The 17807-nt window shown below is 47.0% G+C and overlaps 1 protein-coding gene across 3 annotated transcripts in view; it reads right to left on the reverse strand.

Annotated features, from left to right (window-relative positions):
• The window catches only part of PDCD4 (programmed cell death 4), a 42599-nt gene extending 25474 nt beyond the window's left edge, over positions 1-17125 (reverse strand). The window contains exon 1 of one of the 3 annotated variants that reach the window (XM_040434809.1): positions 17038-17125. The gene's annotated coding sequence lies outside the window, so the exon portion shown is untranslated. Of the gene's footprint in view, positions 1-16987 lie in introns of all 3 variants that reach the window. The other 2 variants (XM_040434811.1, XM_040434810.1) reach the window with 2 other exon arrangements.
• Between the last annotated feature and the right edge of the window lie 682 nt (positions 17126-17807).

Consider the following 17807-nt stretch of genomic DNA (forward strand, 5'->3'; position numbering starts at 1 on the left):
AGGAACAGGCGCAGTGGAGATGTCTGTGCAGAAAGCGGTCAGACATTCACTGCGCATGCGCCGAATACATACGCGCACAGGGAGGATCGCATTCCGGAGGAGATGGGCGGGCTGGAGGGATGCGCTGGGCGGCGGCAGTTTGTGAAGGTAGACCGAGCCTCTAGGTGCTGATGACGCCCCCATAGCACCTAGAGGCTCATTAGCATATCTATATAAGTTCGTTTTTTAGAGAAACGGCAGGACAATAAGCTGTTATATTAGGATGGTTAGGTAGAGCAGACACTAGCGGATCGCTAGTGTCTGAAAGCTAATTCTGTGAAAACGAAGTGGTAGAAACCCTTTAAAGAGGATCTCTCCCCGCTTCTGACATGCCTATCTTAATAGCTTCATAAATTCCCCATGTAATAACAATTCTGGAGCATCTATTCTTATGGCTCTGTGTTGTGCCATTCCTCTATTATTTCTACTAGAAGTTATGAATTAATTGCTAGCAGTCCGCAGTAAGGGTACAGAGGGGAGGTAACCAGTTGGGGGGGGGGGGGGGGTGTACCTGCACAGACTCACTCTGTCCAATCAGTGCTGCCATTTTCAGTCTGTGCAGGTACGACCCCCCCCCCCCCCCCCCCCCCCCTCTGTACCCTTACTGCAGACTGCTAGCAATTCATTCATAACTTCTAGTAGGAAAAATAGAGGAATGGTACAACACAGAGCCATAAGAATAGATGCTCCAGAATTGTTATTACGTGAGGAATGTATAAAGCTATTAAAACAGGAATGTCAGGAGCGGGGAGAGCTCCTCTTTAACAAAACATTTTTTCATCCTTATTTTTACCATTTATTAGTCCCACATGGTATTTTTGTACAAATTTTTCTTCTTTTTTTGATTATTTTTATATATGCTCGTTGTGACATGATTTGTGGACCGCATCGTTATTGTGCACTCTGCATTGTTGGGATGTTTCTATTCCCTTCAATAGTATACAGCAATATTATTTTAATACATTTGTGATTTTGTATGAATAAAATTATGTGATATTGTTATTTTTTGGCTCGCTCTCTTCCTTTTTGTGGCTTCTGCTGATCCGTGCTGTTACAGCAGGTTGTCATAGCAGAGTCAAGCTCCTGCTCTAGGCTGCATGGGAAACCCAGGCAGAGCTTAATCCAGGCCTCTGTAAAAAGGTGTCGGCCTAGAATAAGCATTAATGACTGCTGTAAAAACATTTATTGCCAGTCATTAAGGGGTTAGACATCTCGACATCAAATATGAAAATTGTTCTGTGTAAAGTCAGCTTAAAGGGCCCTTTATATGGGCTGAGAATCCGAGAGAGAGTCCCTAACAAGCGTTCATAGGAATGCTCGTTAGCAATTATCTGGCAATGTAAAGGTGCCGCCAATTACCCGATGAACGTGCAAAACGCTTGTTCGTCGGCAACTGAATAGTTTGTGTAGGCACCTAAATCATTGTTTGCTGGCAGCAGATAGTGCTGTGTAAACACGCTCTGCTGCCGGCAAAAAGCTAGTCGTATAGGGATGAGCGATGGCATTAGTGATCACTGCTCCCCATACTGTGGAGGAGAGTGCTGCATGTAAATTGGTCTTCCCCACTGACACGCAGGCGACTGTCGGGAAAGAACGATTCCTTCCCGACAATCACCTGCTGAATTGTCCCGTCTAAAGGGACCTTTAGGGCCTATTTACAAGACCGTATATTTCTGTCCACATCTGTTCCGCAATTTTCATTTCAATGGGGGCGCGAAAGATGTGGACAGCACACTGTGTGCAGTCTGCATCCGTACTTCTGTTCCATAACCCCGCAGAAAATATAGAATGTGTCCTATTCTTGTCTGTAATCGCGGACAAGAATAGGTATTTCGACACAGGAGCAAGATGATCCGATCCACAAAATGCGTCCGGTATCCGTGTATTGAGTATCTGCAATTTGCAGACTGCAAAAATGGTTACAGTCGTGTGAATGAGCCCATCAGCTTAGGCTACTTTCAATCTGGCGTTTCTGGGTCCGCCTGTGAGATCCGTTTCAAGGCTCTCACAAGCGGCCCCAAACGGATCAGTTTAGCCCCAATGCATTCTGAATGGATAATGATCCGTTCAGAATGCATCAGTTTGGCTCCGTTCCGCCTCCATTCCGCTCTGGAGGCGGACACCAAAACGCTGCTTGCAGCGTAAGTCAATGGGGACGTATCCGTTTACACTGACACAATATTGGTGCAATTGTAAACGGATCAGTCCCCCATTGACTTTCAATGTAAGTCAGGACGGATCCTTTTGACTTACACTTAGGCCCCTTTCACACGGGCGAGTATTCCGCGCGGATGCGATGCGCGAGTTGAATGCATTGCACCCGCACTGAATACCGACCCATTCATTTCTATGAGGCTGTTCACATGAGCGGTGATTTTCACGCATCACTTGTGCGTTGCGTGAAAATCGCAGCGTGCTCTATATTCTGCGTTTTTCACGCAACGCAGGCCCCATAGAAGTGAATGGGGTTGCGTGAAAATCGCAAGCAAGTGCGGATGCGGTGCGATTTTCACGCATGGTTGCTAGGTGACAGTCTATTCACTGTATTATTTTCCCTTATAACATGGTTATAAAGGGAAAATAATAGCATTCTGAATACAGAATGCTTAGTACGTGATCAATTGAGGGTTAAAAAATAAAAAAAATAAAAATAAAAAATTAACTCACCTTCTCCTCTTGTTCGCGTAGTTCCCGGTCTCTTCTTTACTTCTTAAAAGATGAACTACCGGCTAGGACCTGTGGTGATGTCAGATCACATGCTCCAATCACATGGTCCATCACAACGGTGATGTACCATGTGATTGGAGCATGTGATCCGACGTCACCAAAGGTCCTTTAGCACACAGCTCATCATTAAAGAAGTAAAGAAGAGACCGGGAACTACGCGAACAAGAGGAGAAGGTGAGTTAATTTTTTTATAACCCTCAATTGATCACCTACTAAGCATTCTGTATTCAGAATGCTATTATTTTCCCTTATAACCATTTTTAAAAGGGAAAAGAACAACATCTACACAACACCTAACCCAAGCCCAAACTTCTGTGAAGAAGTTCAGGTTTGGGTACCAAACATGCGCGATTTTTCTCACGCGAGTCCAAAACGCATTACAATGTTTTGCACTCATGCGGAAAAATCACGGGTGTTCCCGGAACGCACCCGCACATTTTCCCGCAACCCCCGTGTGAAAGAGGCCTTAGACTGAGTTATGTAGACGGATACCAACGTTTGCATTATAGGTGCGGATCCGTCTGTGCAGATACCAGACGGATCCGCACCTAAACGCAGGTGTGAAAGTAGCCTTAGTCTTCATGTTCAGGTTTTTTTTATGCAGTTTTTGACGCCAAAGCTAGGTACAGAGGAAATACAGAGTCGCTACTTTTTCAACACACTCCCGGCTTTGGCTTTAAAAACTGCATTTAAGAACCTGTATGTGGAAATCCAGCTATAGACAAATAACCAAACTACTTTCCAAGAGGCAGCAAGTGAACTAATTAAGGATCTGGGAGCCCAGTATCACTGTGTCACAGAGGACATCATGGCTTTACGACGGGATTAGTGTCCCACAAGACATACAGCCCATACTGTCAGCAGGGAATTAAAATTTAAGGGCACGTTAAGCCACATTTTGACATAATTATGTATCGTTGGCTGCACATGGCTCAGCTGGACAACATACATGAAATAACCAGAGACTTAATACACAAATAAATGTGTCGATCATCCTCGCCTTCCAATTACTGCAGCAGGCTGCCATGTTAGCGAGGCGTCCCGGCTTCACCGTCTGCTACATAGAGCTGTGGCAGGGTCATACCAGCTCAGAAAAATTATTATCCATACAAAAATCCGTAAAATCAGCTGTTACAAAATTATCTGTTCCTGGGAAAGTTGGAGGATTAATTTGATTAAGGCTACATGCACATGACCGTATGCGTTTTGCGGTCCGTAAAAAAAAAACGGATGACGTTCCGTATGGCATCTGTTTTTTTTGCGGATCCATTGTAATAATGCCTATACTTGTCCGCAAACTGGGAAAAAAAATAGGACATGCACTATTTTTTCTGCGGAGCAACGGAACGGACAGCACATGATGTGCTGTCCGCATTTTTTGCGGACCCATTGAAATGAATGGTTCCGCATCATATCCGCAAAAAAAAAAAACGGAACAGACACGGAAACAAAATACGACTATGTATTTTGCAGTCCGTAAAAAATACGAATGACGTCCACGTGCATTCCATATTTTGCGGAATGGAATGGCCGGCCCCTAATAGAACAGTCCTATCCTTGTCCATACTGCGGACAAAATAGGACATGTTCTGCCTTTTTGTGGAACGGACATACGGACACGGAATGCACACGGAGTAACTTCCGTTTTTTTTTGCGGACCCTTTGAAATGAATGGTTCGGTATAGAGTCCGCAAAAAAAAAAAATTAATGTGGAACAGACACGGAAAGAAAATACGTTTGTGTGCATGAGGCCTAAACCTTTTTGGCAGGCAGAGGGGATTATCTCCAAAGTATGCCCTAACGCTCTGGCGCTAACCCAAATTCCCACCACACTTTAACAGACACTTATAGGCACAACTAGTCTTGGCTGCTAAAGCTATGATCCCTCTATACTGGAGGAACACTGCCGCTCCATCCATCTCCCACTGGATACAGAAAGTGGCCCAAATCTCTCGAATGGAGGACACCCGCTTTCTAGATCTCTGAGCCCCCAAGAAATGTAAACAGACCAGGGACCCTTGGTTACAGTTTATGCACAATCCTGAGACCACCTCGGTCATACAGAACATCCCAGGGACCAGAATGTCCGACTCTGCTAAACCTTGTTAAGCCCCTTATAATATTTTATAAGCCAACAGCTTATAATATCTTGTACGACTCTGGGCCTATAGGCCTTGGGATCACACTATATTTTCCTACTGTTCACCTATTCCCCATTAATGTTTGGGTGTTCATAACTACATTAAAGGGGTATTCCCATCTCAGACAATGGGGGCATATCGCTAGGATATGCCCCGATTGTCTGTGTGGGACCCACACCTACAACGAGAACGAAGCGGGGAGCGCTGTGGCTAGGGTGGCCACTGGCTTCACCCTAGAAAGCCGGACCTCACCGACCACGCCCTAAATGCCACGCCTCCAAGCCACATGAAGCCCCGCCCTGCATCCATGAAGCCACGCCCCCACCACTAGCCATAAAAACATGGGGGAAGGGAGGGAAAAACTTTGTGAATTGAAGGTGAGCTGGGGCAGCCCAGGGCACTTCTCTCCCCCCTCAGTCAGCCACAGGGAGCCATGTCTGTGGCTCTAGTGACTGACTGGGGGTGAGAGAAGCGCAATGCTGCTGTCTGAGCGTGAGCTACTGAAAAGGAGGACATCCCTGTGTCCGTCCAGGCACTGCGCCGGACGGAGGACAGGGAGCCAGAAAACCGGACTGTCCGGCCTAAAACTGGATGTCTGGCCACCCTAGCTGTGGCTGGAGGGCCCTGGATTTCCCGGGGTCCGTCCACCACCAAGCTCTGCTCCCATAGAAGTGAATGGGAGTGCACCGCCCCATTGTAGGTGTGGTTCTCATTGTAGGTGCAGGTCCCCGCTGGGACCCGCACCTATCAGTCAATGGGGGCATATCCTAGCAATATGCCCCCATTGTCTGAGATAGGAAAACCCCTTTAAAGAGGACCTTTCACAGTTTTTTTTTTATTGTAGATAAATACCTTTACTTGCGGGGTACCTCCCACTGATGCTGCCACCCTGAAATGTTTTTCTTTTTAAATATCGCTCCTGCACCCCGCGGTGATTAAATCGAGGCATGGCCAGGGAGAAGGAGACGCCCATTGAGAAACCCTGGTGTCTCCTCCTCCCTGTACCGATGCTCAGTATTAAACATACTGAGTGGGAAAAATACAGGAAGGCACAACGGCGTAGGAGCGATATATAAAAAAAAAAAAAAAACATTCAGGGTGGCAGCATCAGCCCCGCAAGTAAAGGTATTTATCTACAATTAAAAATTTTTAAAAAAAACTTGAAAGATCCTCTTTAGGCCGAATGCACACGGCCGTGTTCCACGGCCGAGAGTGGTCCGTGGTATGCCGGGCTGGATTCCTGTTCAGAGCAGGAGCGCACGGAGTCATTGGTTGCTATGACGCCGTGCGCTTCATGTCGCCGCTGCACTACAGTAATACACTATACGAGTGTATTACTGTAGTGCAGCGGCGGCATGAAGCGCACGCCGTCATAGAAACCAATGACGCCGTGCGCTCCTGCTCTGAACAGGAATCCAGCCCGGCATACCACGGACCGTTCTCAGCCGCGGAACATGGTCGTGTGCATTCGGCCTTATGGCAATATTTTTCCATTAAGAAAAAACAGCTTAAATATGTTTGTATTGTTCCTTAAAATCAATAAAAAAAGAATTGTGCAATGAAAGCTGGATGATGAAGAGTTACAAGTCGCTATAAGGGGACATGCATCCAGCTTTTCCAGTGTCCTGAAGGCAAAGATGCCAAAAAAAGGTAGCGATGAATACCCTGCACATACTGCGCGAGATTACAGAGGCAGCGAAGGGGAATTTGGATGGAGCCGCATCTATGCACGCGCCCATCTCTGTCAGTCCCATATATGACCACAGGGAGGAGGAACAGGGGAGCTCAGGACCCCCATTCTAGTATTTGGTGGGAGTTCCAATGGCAAGGACCACATCGATCATACAGTTATTACCTATTAGGCCGCTTTCACACAGTCAGTGTTCGAACTGTTATTTCCATCAGCGATTTTGAGCCAAACACAGGTGCAAATCCTTCCCTTCTACCCGATCTCTGTGTCGCCTCCACTCCTGGTTTTGGCGCACAATCACTGATGGAAATCACTGACCAAACGCTGATTGTGTGAAAGTTGTCTAAAAGCTCATGCACACTAAGGTTTTTTTTTCCAGTGTACGTTCCATTTTTTGTGGCCCGTATGGGGTACCATTGACTTCAATGGGTCCACTTGAAAAACTGAATACACACAGTGTCCGTATGGCTGTTCCACAAAAAAAATAACGTCCTCGCATCACGGACAAGGATAGGACTGTTCTATTAGAGGCCGACCATCCCATTCCGCAAAACAAGGAATGCACACGGCCTGTATCTGCGTTTGGTGGATCCGCAATTTGCAGACCCAACAGTCGTGTGAATGAGCCCTTAAAAAGGTATAACCAATAAACGAGAGCAGGCAGAAAGGCCAAATGTAAAATTATTTATCTATCCACAAAACAGGTGATGAATATCATTATAAATACTGCTTCGGTCACTGGGACCCCGGGCGATCCTGTGCAGTCCACATCACCTGTACCAACACTAGCATTCCATTCAGAGAGGACTCGGAGACACCTGTAGATAGGGAATCGGGATAACCCCTTTGAGCAGCGTCGACTGGGCTGTCTAGGGCCCACCAGTAAAAAAAATTAAAATAAATTGTGGACCCACCATATGGATACATCCAAATATTATCTGCTCATACAGCAGCAGACAGCATGACGCTGCAAGATGATTATGGGGTCTCTCCAGCAAGTTTGAGAAGGCAGGTCTGTGGGAAAGGAGGACACCGACTGTCCTGCCTTTGTACCTATAAGTCATCTCAGCCACATGAACTCGTCTATAATAATAAAACTGGGGAGTCGCTTAAAGGGGTTCTGCAGTTTGTTTTAACTGATGATCTATCCCCGCCGATCAGCTGTTTGAGAAGGCAGCGGCGCTCCAACACCGCCGCGGCCGTCTCACTGTTTACCGCTGGCCCAGTGACGTCACGACTAGTATCAACTGGCCTGGGCTAAGCTCCATTGAAGTGAACAGAGCTTAGCCGCGCCCAGGCCATTGATACTAGTCGTGACGTCACTGGGCCAGCGGTAAACAGTGAGAAGGCCGCGGCGCTGCCTTCTCAAACAGCTGATCGGCGGGGGTCCCAGGTGTCGAACCCCGGCCGGTCAGATGCTGATGATCTATCAAGAGGATAGATCAGTTAAAACAAACTGTAGAACCCCTTTAAATATTCCACCCATTTTTTTTTAATATATGTATTTAGGCTGGTTGAGGTGCTGTACATTGCCTATCACTAATGTAGTGCACTAAGTCTACTGTATTATGTGCCACCTGAGCAATGGGTGGAAGACATGGGGCCCACCTTGCTCAGGGGCCCACTAAAGAATTCACCTATGGGCCATTCCGAAGCTGCCTTTCAGTAAAATATAAAATAGATATTTAAAAAAAAAAATATATATATATATATATATATATATATATATATATAAGAGTATTACACTCACCGGTAATCCGGTTTCCTGGAAGTCTCCATGACACCAAGTCCTGAGATTGACTTCCTTCTGATTGGACAGGAAAAACACAGAGAGGTTAAAACCCCCACCCCCTCCTCACATCACCAGTGTATTTTAACGAAGAACCCCAGGATGAAAGGATAATAGCTAATAGCAGAAAAAAAGGGTGGGATATATGTGGTGTCATGGAGACTTCCAGGAAACCGGATTACCGGTGAGTGTAATACTCTTTTCCCCAGTCGTCTCCATGACACCAAGTCCTGAGACAATATCAAAGATACAATTAGGGGGGGACAACTGCCGACAGGACCTTACGTCCAAATCTTAGGTCGTCATTAGCAGCTACATCTAGTCTGTAGTGCTTAGTGAAAGTATGAACTCTTTTCCATGTTGCTGCCCTGCAAATCTGTTGTAAGGAGGCTGAGGCTTTTTCCGCCCAGGAGGCAGCCATGCCTCTCGTAGAATGTGCTTTTAGGGAAGCAGGGACGTCTTTTCCCTGAGCTTTATATGCTTCGGAGATTGCCATCTTAATCCATCTGGAGATGGAACTTTTTGCCGCTTTCTTCCCTTTGTTAGGACCTGAAAATTGGACAAACAGATTTTTGTCTTTTCTCCAAAGGCTGGTAGCTTCCAGGTACTTTAAGACCGCTCTCCGGACATCTAATGTGTGGTAAGTGATTTCTTGATCGTTTTTCGGATCGTCACAGAACGAGGGGAGAACAATGTCCTGAGACCTATGGAAGGTCGAGACTACCTTGGGGAGGAAAGTCGGATCTAATTTGAAAATTAATTTGTCCTCAAATATTGCAAGGAATGGTTCTTGGATGGACAAGGCCTGCAGCTCACAGACCCTTCTGGCTGAGGTTATTGCCACCAGAAAAATCGTTTTAATGGTAAGCCATCTGATGTGGATAGAGTCCAGAGGTTCGAATGGATCGGAGGTTAGACCCCCTAGTACTGTATTAAGGTTCCATGGTGGCACCATGTTTCTAATTGTAGGTCTGATCCTATCTGCCGCCTTAAGGAATCTGGATATCCAGGGATGTTCCGTTAGCTTGGTATTATATAGTGCTCCTAAAGCCGATACCTGGACCCTAAGGGCATTGGGGGATAGACCTAAATCTAGCCCTTCTTGAAGAAAATCCAGGATTAGTGAGATGTTGGCTCTAAACTGGTTGAAGGAGGTCCCAGACCAATCAGCAAATTTCTTCCATATTTTTTGGTACTTGTCGTTGGTACTCTGTTTCCTGCTAAGGAGTAAGGTGTTCACTACTTTTTTTGATAGACCAAAGTTTAATAAGTTGGATTCTTCAGAATCCAGGCTGTTAACTTTAGTATTTTCAGGTCTGGGTGAGAAATAGGTCCCTGACTTAGAAGGTCCGGCCTTTGAGGTAGAAGGAGAGGAGCTTCCACGCTGAGGGCTTTCAAGAGGGAGAACCAACTTCTCTTGGGCCAGAAGGGGGTTATCAGGATTAGTGTACACTTTTCTTTTAGGAACTTCTGTAACACTCTGGGGATAAGCGGAAATGGGGGGAAGGCGTAGACTAAGTTTGTTGTCCAACTCTGGTTGAGGGCGTCTACTGCCCGAGGATGATCCCTGGGGTTGAGGGAGAAGAACTGGTTTAGCTGATGATTTCTCCTGGATGCAAACAGGTCTATCGTCGGCCTGCCCCATTTCTTTGTGATTAAATGGAAGGCTTCTGGAGCTAACATCCATTCCCCTGGGTCTAGTCTGTGCCGGCTTAGGTAATCGGCCTGAATGTTTAAAACTCCCTTCAAATGAACCGCTGAAAGAGATTGAATGTTGCCTTCTGCCCAGGAAAAGATTTTGTTTGCCAGGTTCTGTAGCGGGCGATGCCTTGTGCCTCCCTGGTGTTGGATAAAGGCCACGGCTGTAGCGTTGTCCGAGTAGACTAGGACGTGACGACCCTTTGCCAGCTGACTTGTGTGTTTCAGTGCTTCCCACACTGCCCTCAGCTCCTTGAAATTTGAGGATTGCTGGCTCACGTAATTCCCCCATGTTCCCTGGTAGGAGTTCCCCTGGACGACCGCTCCCCACCCGTGGAGGCTGGCATCTGTTGTGATGACTAGAGGGAGATCTTGTGCCCAGAAAATCCCGTTTTCTAGGTTCGAATTGCTGAGCCACCAAGTTAGTGATTTTTTGGTCTCTGCATCTAAGAATATTTTCCTCTCTAGGGTTAATTGCGATCTGTTCCATTTGTCTAAGATGAATTTCTGGAGTGGTCTTAGATGGAACTGTGCCCAGGCAACTGCTGGAATGCAAGCGGACAGACTCCCTAGTACCTTCATGGCCTGTCTTATTGAACAGAATTTCTCCTTCTTGAACTTCCTCAAAGCTGTCTGAAGTTTTACTATCTTTTGAGGTGGTAGAAAGGATCTTTGGGAGACTGTGTCTAGAGTAATGCCCAGAAAAACTTTCCGTTTGGATGGGATTAAATCCGATTTTTTCCAATTGATGAGCCAACCTAGGCTCTGTAGATGATCCAGGACTAACCCGAGATGGATTCCCATGGTCTCTATGTTGTCCGCCACTACCAGTAGGTCGTCCAGATAGGGGATCACACAAATTGCCTTTTCTCTCAAGGTTGTCAAGGCTTCCGCCATTATTTTGGTAAAAACCCTTGGGGCAGAAGAGATCCCGAAGGGGAGACACCTGAACTGGAAATGCTGAATGTTTCCCTCCAATTCTATTGCGAACCTTAGGAATTCCCTTGATGACCTGTGAATTGGGACGTGATAATAGGCGTCGCTTAAATCTATTGTGGCCATCACTGCATCCTTTTTTAAGAGTTTCACTGCTGACTTCAGGGTCTCCATTTTGAATTTTTGATATCTTACGTATTTGTTTAGATGTTTCAGATTTATAATTACCCTGGATTTCCCGTTTGGTTTCTTTATAATGAAGAGGCGGGAATAGAATCCCAGTCCTGTCTGATTTTTCGGGACGGGCTCTATGGCGTCCAAGGTTAATAGGTTTTTTATGTCGTTTTTTAAGGTCGCAGTTTGAGATGGGGGAAGGGTAGTGATCACATATTTCTGTGGAGGGGAAGAGAGAAGATCTATCAGATAACCCTCTTGTATAATACTTAAGATCCACCGGCTGTTTGTTACATGCTCCCAAGATCTTAGAAAGGAGCCGAGTCTTCCCCCCACTGGTATGGCGTCATTGTTTGTTGTTGGATGAGGAGGCTTCGGCCCGATTTGGGTTGAAGAGGAAGCTTCTCCCCCTGCCTCCCTTCGCATAGCTCCACCTCCCAGTCTTCCCTTTATCTTTTTTATTTTCGGGTTGAAAAAATCGGTCACGAAAGGGCTGCCTTTTTTGTTTATATCTTTCCTCTGGAAACCCTCTTTTTTTATTTGTCGCGTTGTCTAGGATTTTATCTAGATCTTCTCCGAAAACGTACTGACCGTGGAAGGGGAGTGCGATTAATTTATTTTTAGATGTGATATCTCCTGACCACGCTTTAAGCCATAGTGCCCTTCTCGCTGTATTTGAGAGAACAGCTGTACGGGCGGACAGTTTAACTGATTCAGCAGCTGCGTCTGCTAGAAAGGAGGTTGCCATCTTTAATAGAGGCAAGCTCTCTAGAATTTGATCCCGTGGTGTCTTATTGACCAGATGTATCTCTAGCTGGTCTAGCCAAAGGTTCAGTGTTCTGGCCACACATGTGGAGGCAACGCCCGGTTTGAGAAGGGCCGCCGTAGTCTCCCAGGTCTTTCGCAAGAGACTCTCCGCTTTCCTGTCTAGAGGATCTTTCAATTGTGCTGAGTCTTCAAACGGTAGGGCCGTATGTTTTGCTACCTTGGCCACTGGCGCGTCTACTTTGGGAATGGTCTCCCAATCCGTACAGTCCTCTTGGCTAAAGGGGTAGCGCCTCTTAATTCCTCTTGGGATAAAGGATCCTTTATCCGGTTTTTCCCATTCAGACCTAATTAATTTTTGGACACTATCAGGGACTGGAAAAACGGCCTTCTTCCTTTCACCTAGACCCCCAAAAATTTCTTGCTGGGTAGACCTAGGGGTTTTAGGCATCTCCATCTGAATGGTGGCCCTGATGGCCCTGATAAGTTCATCAATATCTTCAGGATTGAACAGGAAGCGCTTATATTCGCCCTCTTCATCTGAAGATGCCGGGTGTTTTTGGACAGATTCGGAGTCTGAGACCGCCAGCCCCTCAGAGTCGGAATCCAGGATAAGTGATTTAACACTACGGGCGTCCTGAGTGGGGGGAACTTTGGGAGGAGTAGGTTCTCTGGTAGTTAAGGCTAGCTGAACCTCTTCTTTTACCACTTTTCTAATGTCTTCAATTAGACTAGAAGACTCAGACTTGATGACACTGGCAGTACATTCTTTACACAGGGGCTGGATCCAGTGTTAGACAATCTTTTGCAGCAAATACCACATTTTCTAGTTTTTTTGGCTGCAGAAGCCGAATCCTTTTCTCCCTGAAATGGTAAGGGAGGAAAGGATGAGCAGACTGAACCCACCATACAAGGCATGTACCTGAGAACAGGTTACTCACTGTCCCAGGGTTTGATGCAGGCTCGGTTCCAGAGCCCGGCGTGAGGGGGGTGCTCATCTTGACTCCCGACCGCTTCAGAGATGCTTCACCAAAATATGTGAGCCGCGCTATGCAGGGCGCCGTTACACAGGTCCTGAGCGTTTTTATAGTGTCTCCATGTGCTTCTCATGCTGCAGGACCTGTGGCGCATGTTGATGACGTCAGCGCGCTTAGCTCCGCCCCCGGCGTCTGACGTCATCCGCCTGCCGGCCGGAAGGGACACATCACAGTGCCGATCCGCCGTGTTCCTCCTTCCCTCTGCATCAAGCCCTCCGGGACCGCCGCAGAGGGAATCTTCGCAGGGGCACTACCTATGTGCCCGAGCCCAGGCCTAACCAAACGGAGGAGGGAGAGCTGCACTGCAGATCCGACCTCGGCCCAGATGAAAAAAAAAAAACTCCAGGTGAGCCCAAACGAGCTCCGTGCACCTCTCCTGCTTCCTATCCTGATGGGACAGGAAAAACACTGGTGATGTGAGGAGGGGGTGGGGGTTTTAACCTCTCTGTGTTTTTCCTGTCCAATCAGAAGGAAGTCAATCTCAGGACTTGGTGTCATGGAGACGACTGGGGAAATATATATATATATATATATTATACTAAAAAGGGAGATTGAGATTTTGTGTGGGCTTCACAACTAGCAGTCAGTGAATGAATGGCAGGTTATAACTGCGCCCATGTAGGCTCACACCTCCTGTACATGGATCAGCACGTATATCACTAGAAGACATGGTTTTCTCTTGGCTCAGTGAGTAAGAGAAGCATGGCGGAGTCCTGAGGCCACATGGCAGACTTCCAGTAGTGATCTAGGCCAGCGATGTGTAAGGGTGCCCGTCACAACAGAGGCCTCCTCCACCACAGCGCAGGTCAGGGGCTATACAAGTACAGGATCCATTCTCACTTTAGTTTTATCGTACTGTGAATTTACAGAGGCCAGTTATCAAGATCAATCAGGAATGTACAAGTAATCACCGCTTCTTGTAATCCGGCCATTAAAGGGGTTCTCTGAGAATAAGTACAAGTGCCCGCAGCATGCTTCACTAAGCTGAAGATTCATACTTACCTGCTCCCCACTGCTTTGGTCCTACGCGCTGCATCAGGTGCATCCATGTTGCAGTCCCCGGACTGTTTACATTTGGCAATGCAAGGGCATGATCTCATGCTCCACTGCATCCGACGACTGGCTTCTGCAGTGATTAGGCCACAAGCAGTGTGTCTTTTCTCAGTGGGTGTGTCCTTTCTGCTGCAGCTCTACCCCTCACAGTTCAGGGGGCGTGTCTTTTCTACCCCAGGTACATCCCTGAAACTGTGAAAGATTCTAACAGTAGACATGGGTGGAACGGAGCATCTGCGACCACCTCAGTATATGGACATGCACTTTACTATACAGATTAAACACTAGAGGGCGCCATTACAATGTAGTGAAGAGAATATCTCAAAACTGGAGCATTTTTGTAACAGAAAATAAATTGCAAAAATAACATTTAAACGGTGGCACAACCCCTTCAAGGCCGGGTTTACATAACACAGCTGCTGCATGTGGCAGAAACCCTATGCATTTGGGGCCACACAATTCTGAGGGTAATGCCTCAGTTACATCCGTAAATTTGTGTGGCCACTGGCTTCCGGGGGCAGACAGGGTTTCAGCCACAATATGTAAAGCTAGCCATATGCTGCAGAGCTCTAGGAGTACACCCGCATCTATAAAACCGCTTAGAATTTACCCTCTCTCCTCATACTTATCATAAACTGATCAATTGCATTCTATTCATAAAGCCTCATACACACGACCGTGACCTTACTGTGTCCACAAACCACCGATCCGCAAAATACCAACACCTTCCGTGTGCAATCTGCATTTTTTCACTCCCATTACTAGAAATGACTAATTATATCTGCAATACGGAGAAGAACAGGGCAGGTTTTATCATTTGTGGAACAGACACACGGATGGTCAGGGTTTTTTGCAGACCCATAGAAATGAACGGGTCCATGTGCAGCCTGCAAAAAATACGGAGCGGACATGGATGGAGAATACGGTCGTGTGCATGAGTCCTAACAGGCTTTGAGTCCATCATAGTACAGGTACAGGCACGAATACCAGGGCATCACCTTAGTGAAGTACTACTTCTAGGCATTGTTCACTAGCACGTGCAGAGAGCACTGCGCCAGCACTGGTAAATGTGTCACATACATGATGGAAACCAGTACAGGGAGCAGAGACTATCAGCCCTATCATAGACATGGAAAAGATACGACGAGAGAGGCGCTGCGATTACCAGCATGTGCGCAGCCTGCTGGACAGGAAGTACACGGTGGGGCTTGTAGTCTGCAGGGTGCAGAGTGACACTGGAGATGCTGGGGCTCGTAGTCTGCAAGTAGCAGAGGCTGGGGCTCGTAGTCTGCAAGGTGCACATTTTACCTCCTTACACGGGACATGCTGGGGCTTGCAGATGCTGGGGCTTGTAGTCTGTAGGGTGCAGAGTGACACTGGAGATGCTGGGGCTCGTAGTCTGCAAGGTGCAGAGGCTGGGGCTCGTAGTCTGCAAGGTGCACATTTTACCTCCCTACACAGGACATGCTGGGGCTTGCAGATGCTGGGGCTTGTAGTCTGTAGGGTGCAGAGTGACACTGAAGATGCTGGGGCTCGTAGTCTGCAAGGTGCAGAGGCTGGGGCTCGTAGTCTACAAGGTGCACATTTTACCTCCTTACACAGGACATGCTGGGGCTTGCAGATGCTGGGGCTTGTAGTCTGTAGGGTATAGATTTTACCACCTCACATAGGATATGATGGGGCTTGTAGTCTGTAGGGGGCAGATGTTGAGGTTCCTACTCTGTAGGGTGCAAATTTTACCACCTCACATAGGATATGATGGGGCTTGTAGTCTGTAGGGGGCAGATGTTGGGGTTCCTACTCTGTGGGGTGCAGATTTTACCACCTCCCACAGGATATGATGGGGCTTGTAGTCTGTAGGGTGCAGATGTTGGGTTTCCTACTCTGTGGGGTGCAGATTTTACCACCTCACATAGGATATGATGGGGCTTGTAGTCCGTAGGGGGCAGATGTTAAGGTTCCTACTCTGTAGGGTGCAGATTTTACCACCTCACATAGGATATGATGAGGCTTGTAGTCCGTAGGGGGCAGATGTTAAGGTTCCTACTCTGTGGGGTGCAGATTTTACCACCTCACATAGGATATGATGGGGCTTGTAGTCCGTAGGGGGCAGATGTTAAGGTTCCTACTCTGTGGGGTGCAGATTTTACCACCTCACACAGGATATGATGGGGCTTGTAGTCTGTAGAGTCTAGATTTTTGCAACCTGCTGCTCTCAGGCGGTTTTAAAACTACACCGCCCAGCATCCACAAGCTATCAGGGCATAATGGGAGTTGTAGTTTCCCAGAAGCTGGGGTGCAGCAGGTCCCCGTCCTATGCAGATATACATTACAAACCACCGGAGAGGTCTTTATCAGCACCGTCTCATCCTTCCATACAGGAGAATGGGGGCAGTTGGTCGCTCACAGAGCTTCCTGGCGATTTATCAAAATCCGAGCAAAAGAAAAGAGAAGTCGTTGCCTATAGCAACCAATACAGTCGTCACTGAATTTTTCATTGTTTGCTGGAAATGTTTGCTGGAATCCAAATGGTTGCTACGGCAACTTAGACTAGTTTTATAATATAACTCCGCTCCAATTACTGGGGGTCATTCAGTAAAACTGGCGGAGCGCTGCGGGCACCGGTCTCCCCAGCAATGGTGCTCAACTGAACGTACAGGGGTTAATGAGAAATACAACATGGCTGCGTACATAATCTCCATTGTGACTTCACTAATGACATGCTGGGGGTCGTAGTCATACAAGAGCTGCAAAACAAAAGGCACATTACTGGCATTGCATGTCTGATACCTGCTGGGACTTGTAGTACTACCCCTGGTACAGACAGTACAGCTGACGTATATAACAGGACATGATAACACAGTGACACACCCCCCAATAACACACAGCACGGAACATGGATTTAGAAGGCAATTCACTGACAGCGACCATGAAGTACCTCACGGTAACCCCCCTAAAGCACCGAACAACCAACCGCTCGTCACCTACCTCACTCGACCACTGATTCTCCCCCGACTCTGTTTTTGTTTTGATCTTTTTTTCTAACCTACCTCACAAACGTCTGCCCAGTAACAGCATCACGTGTTAGGGCGGAGCCAAGATCCATTGGTCCAAGCTAGAAGGTGTGCGGAGGAATCCACCAATAAGCTGTCGGAAGGTGATATGGGCGGGAAGAAGGCGGTGGCTGTTGTTGAGGTGAGGTAAGAAAGGGCGGGATGTGTGACTGGAGAGGGAGGTGCCGCCATCTTGTGTCACACACGACGCCTCCCACCGAGCCGAGCCTCTGCTTGTTGTTTACACGTGTAATGTGTCTCTTGCACCGGAAGACACTGGAGTTTTTTTTGTTTGTTTTTAGGAACGGTAATTTACTCTTTATTAGTGGCGACATCATAATGCCATTCCCGAAATTTCCATTCATGAGAAGATTTGTGGAAAATATGCCAAAGTATGGTACCAAAGTGTAAAAAAAAAATGACTTATAAGGTAAAGTTTATTCTGTCAAATATTTCCACAGTAAAAAAAAATACTAAAAAATTACCGCAGATTGTGAGGTTCCCATGCCTGTATGTGAGGGCGGTTTTCAGTTTTGTGATTTCTTTTAAAATTATTTTTGCCTTAATTCATTCTCGTCTTGACTATTGCAACGCATTACAAATCGGTGTCCCTCTCACTAAACTCTCCCCCCCCAGTCCGTCCTAAATGCTGCAGCCAGGCTCTTCTATCCATCCAACCGCTACGCTGATGCTACTAGTCTGTGC

This window comes from Bufo bufo, chromosome 6 (genome assembly GCF_905171765.1).
Source record: "Bufo bufo chromosome 6, aBufBuf1.1, whole genome shotgun sequence".
NCBI classification, from domain to species: domain Eukaryota; kingdom Metazoa; phylum Chordata; class Amphibia; order Anura; family Bufonidae; genus Bufo; species Bufo bufo.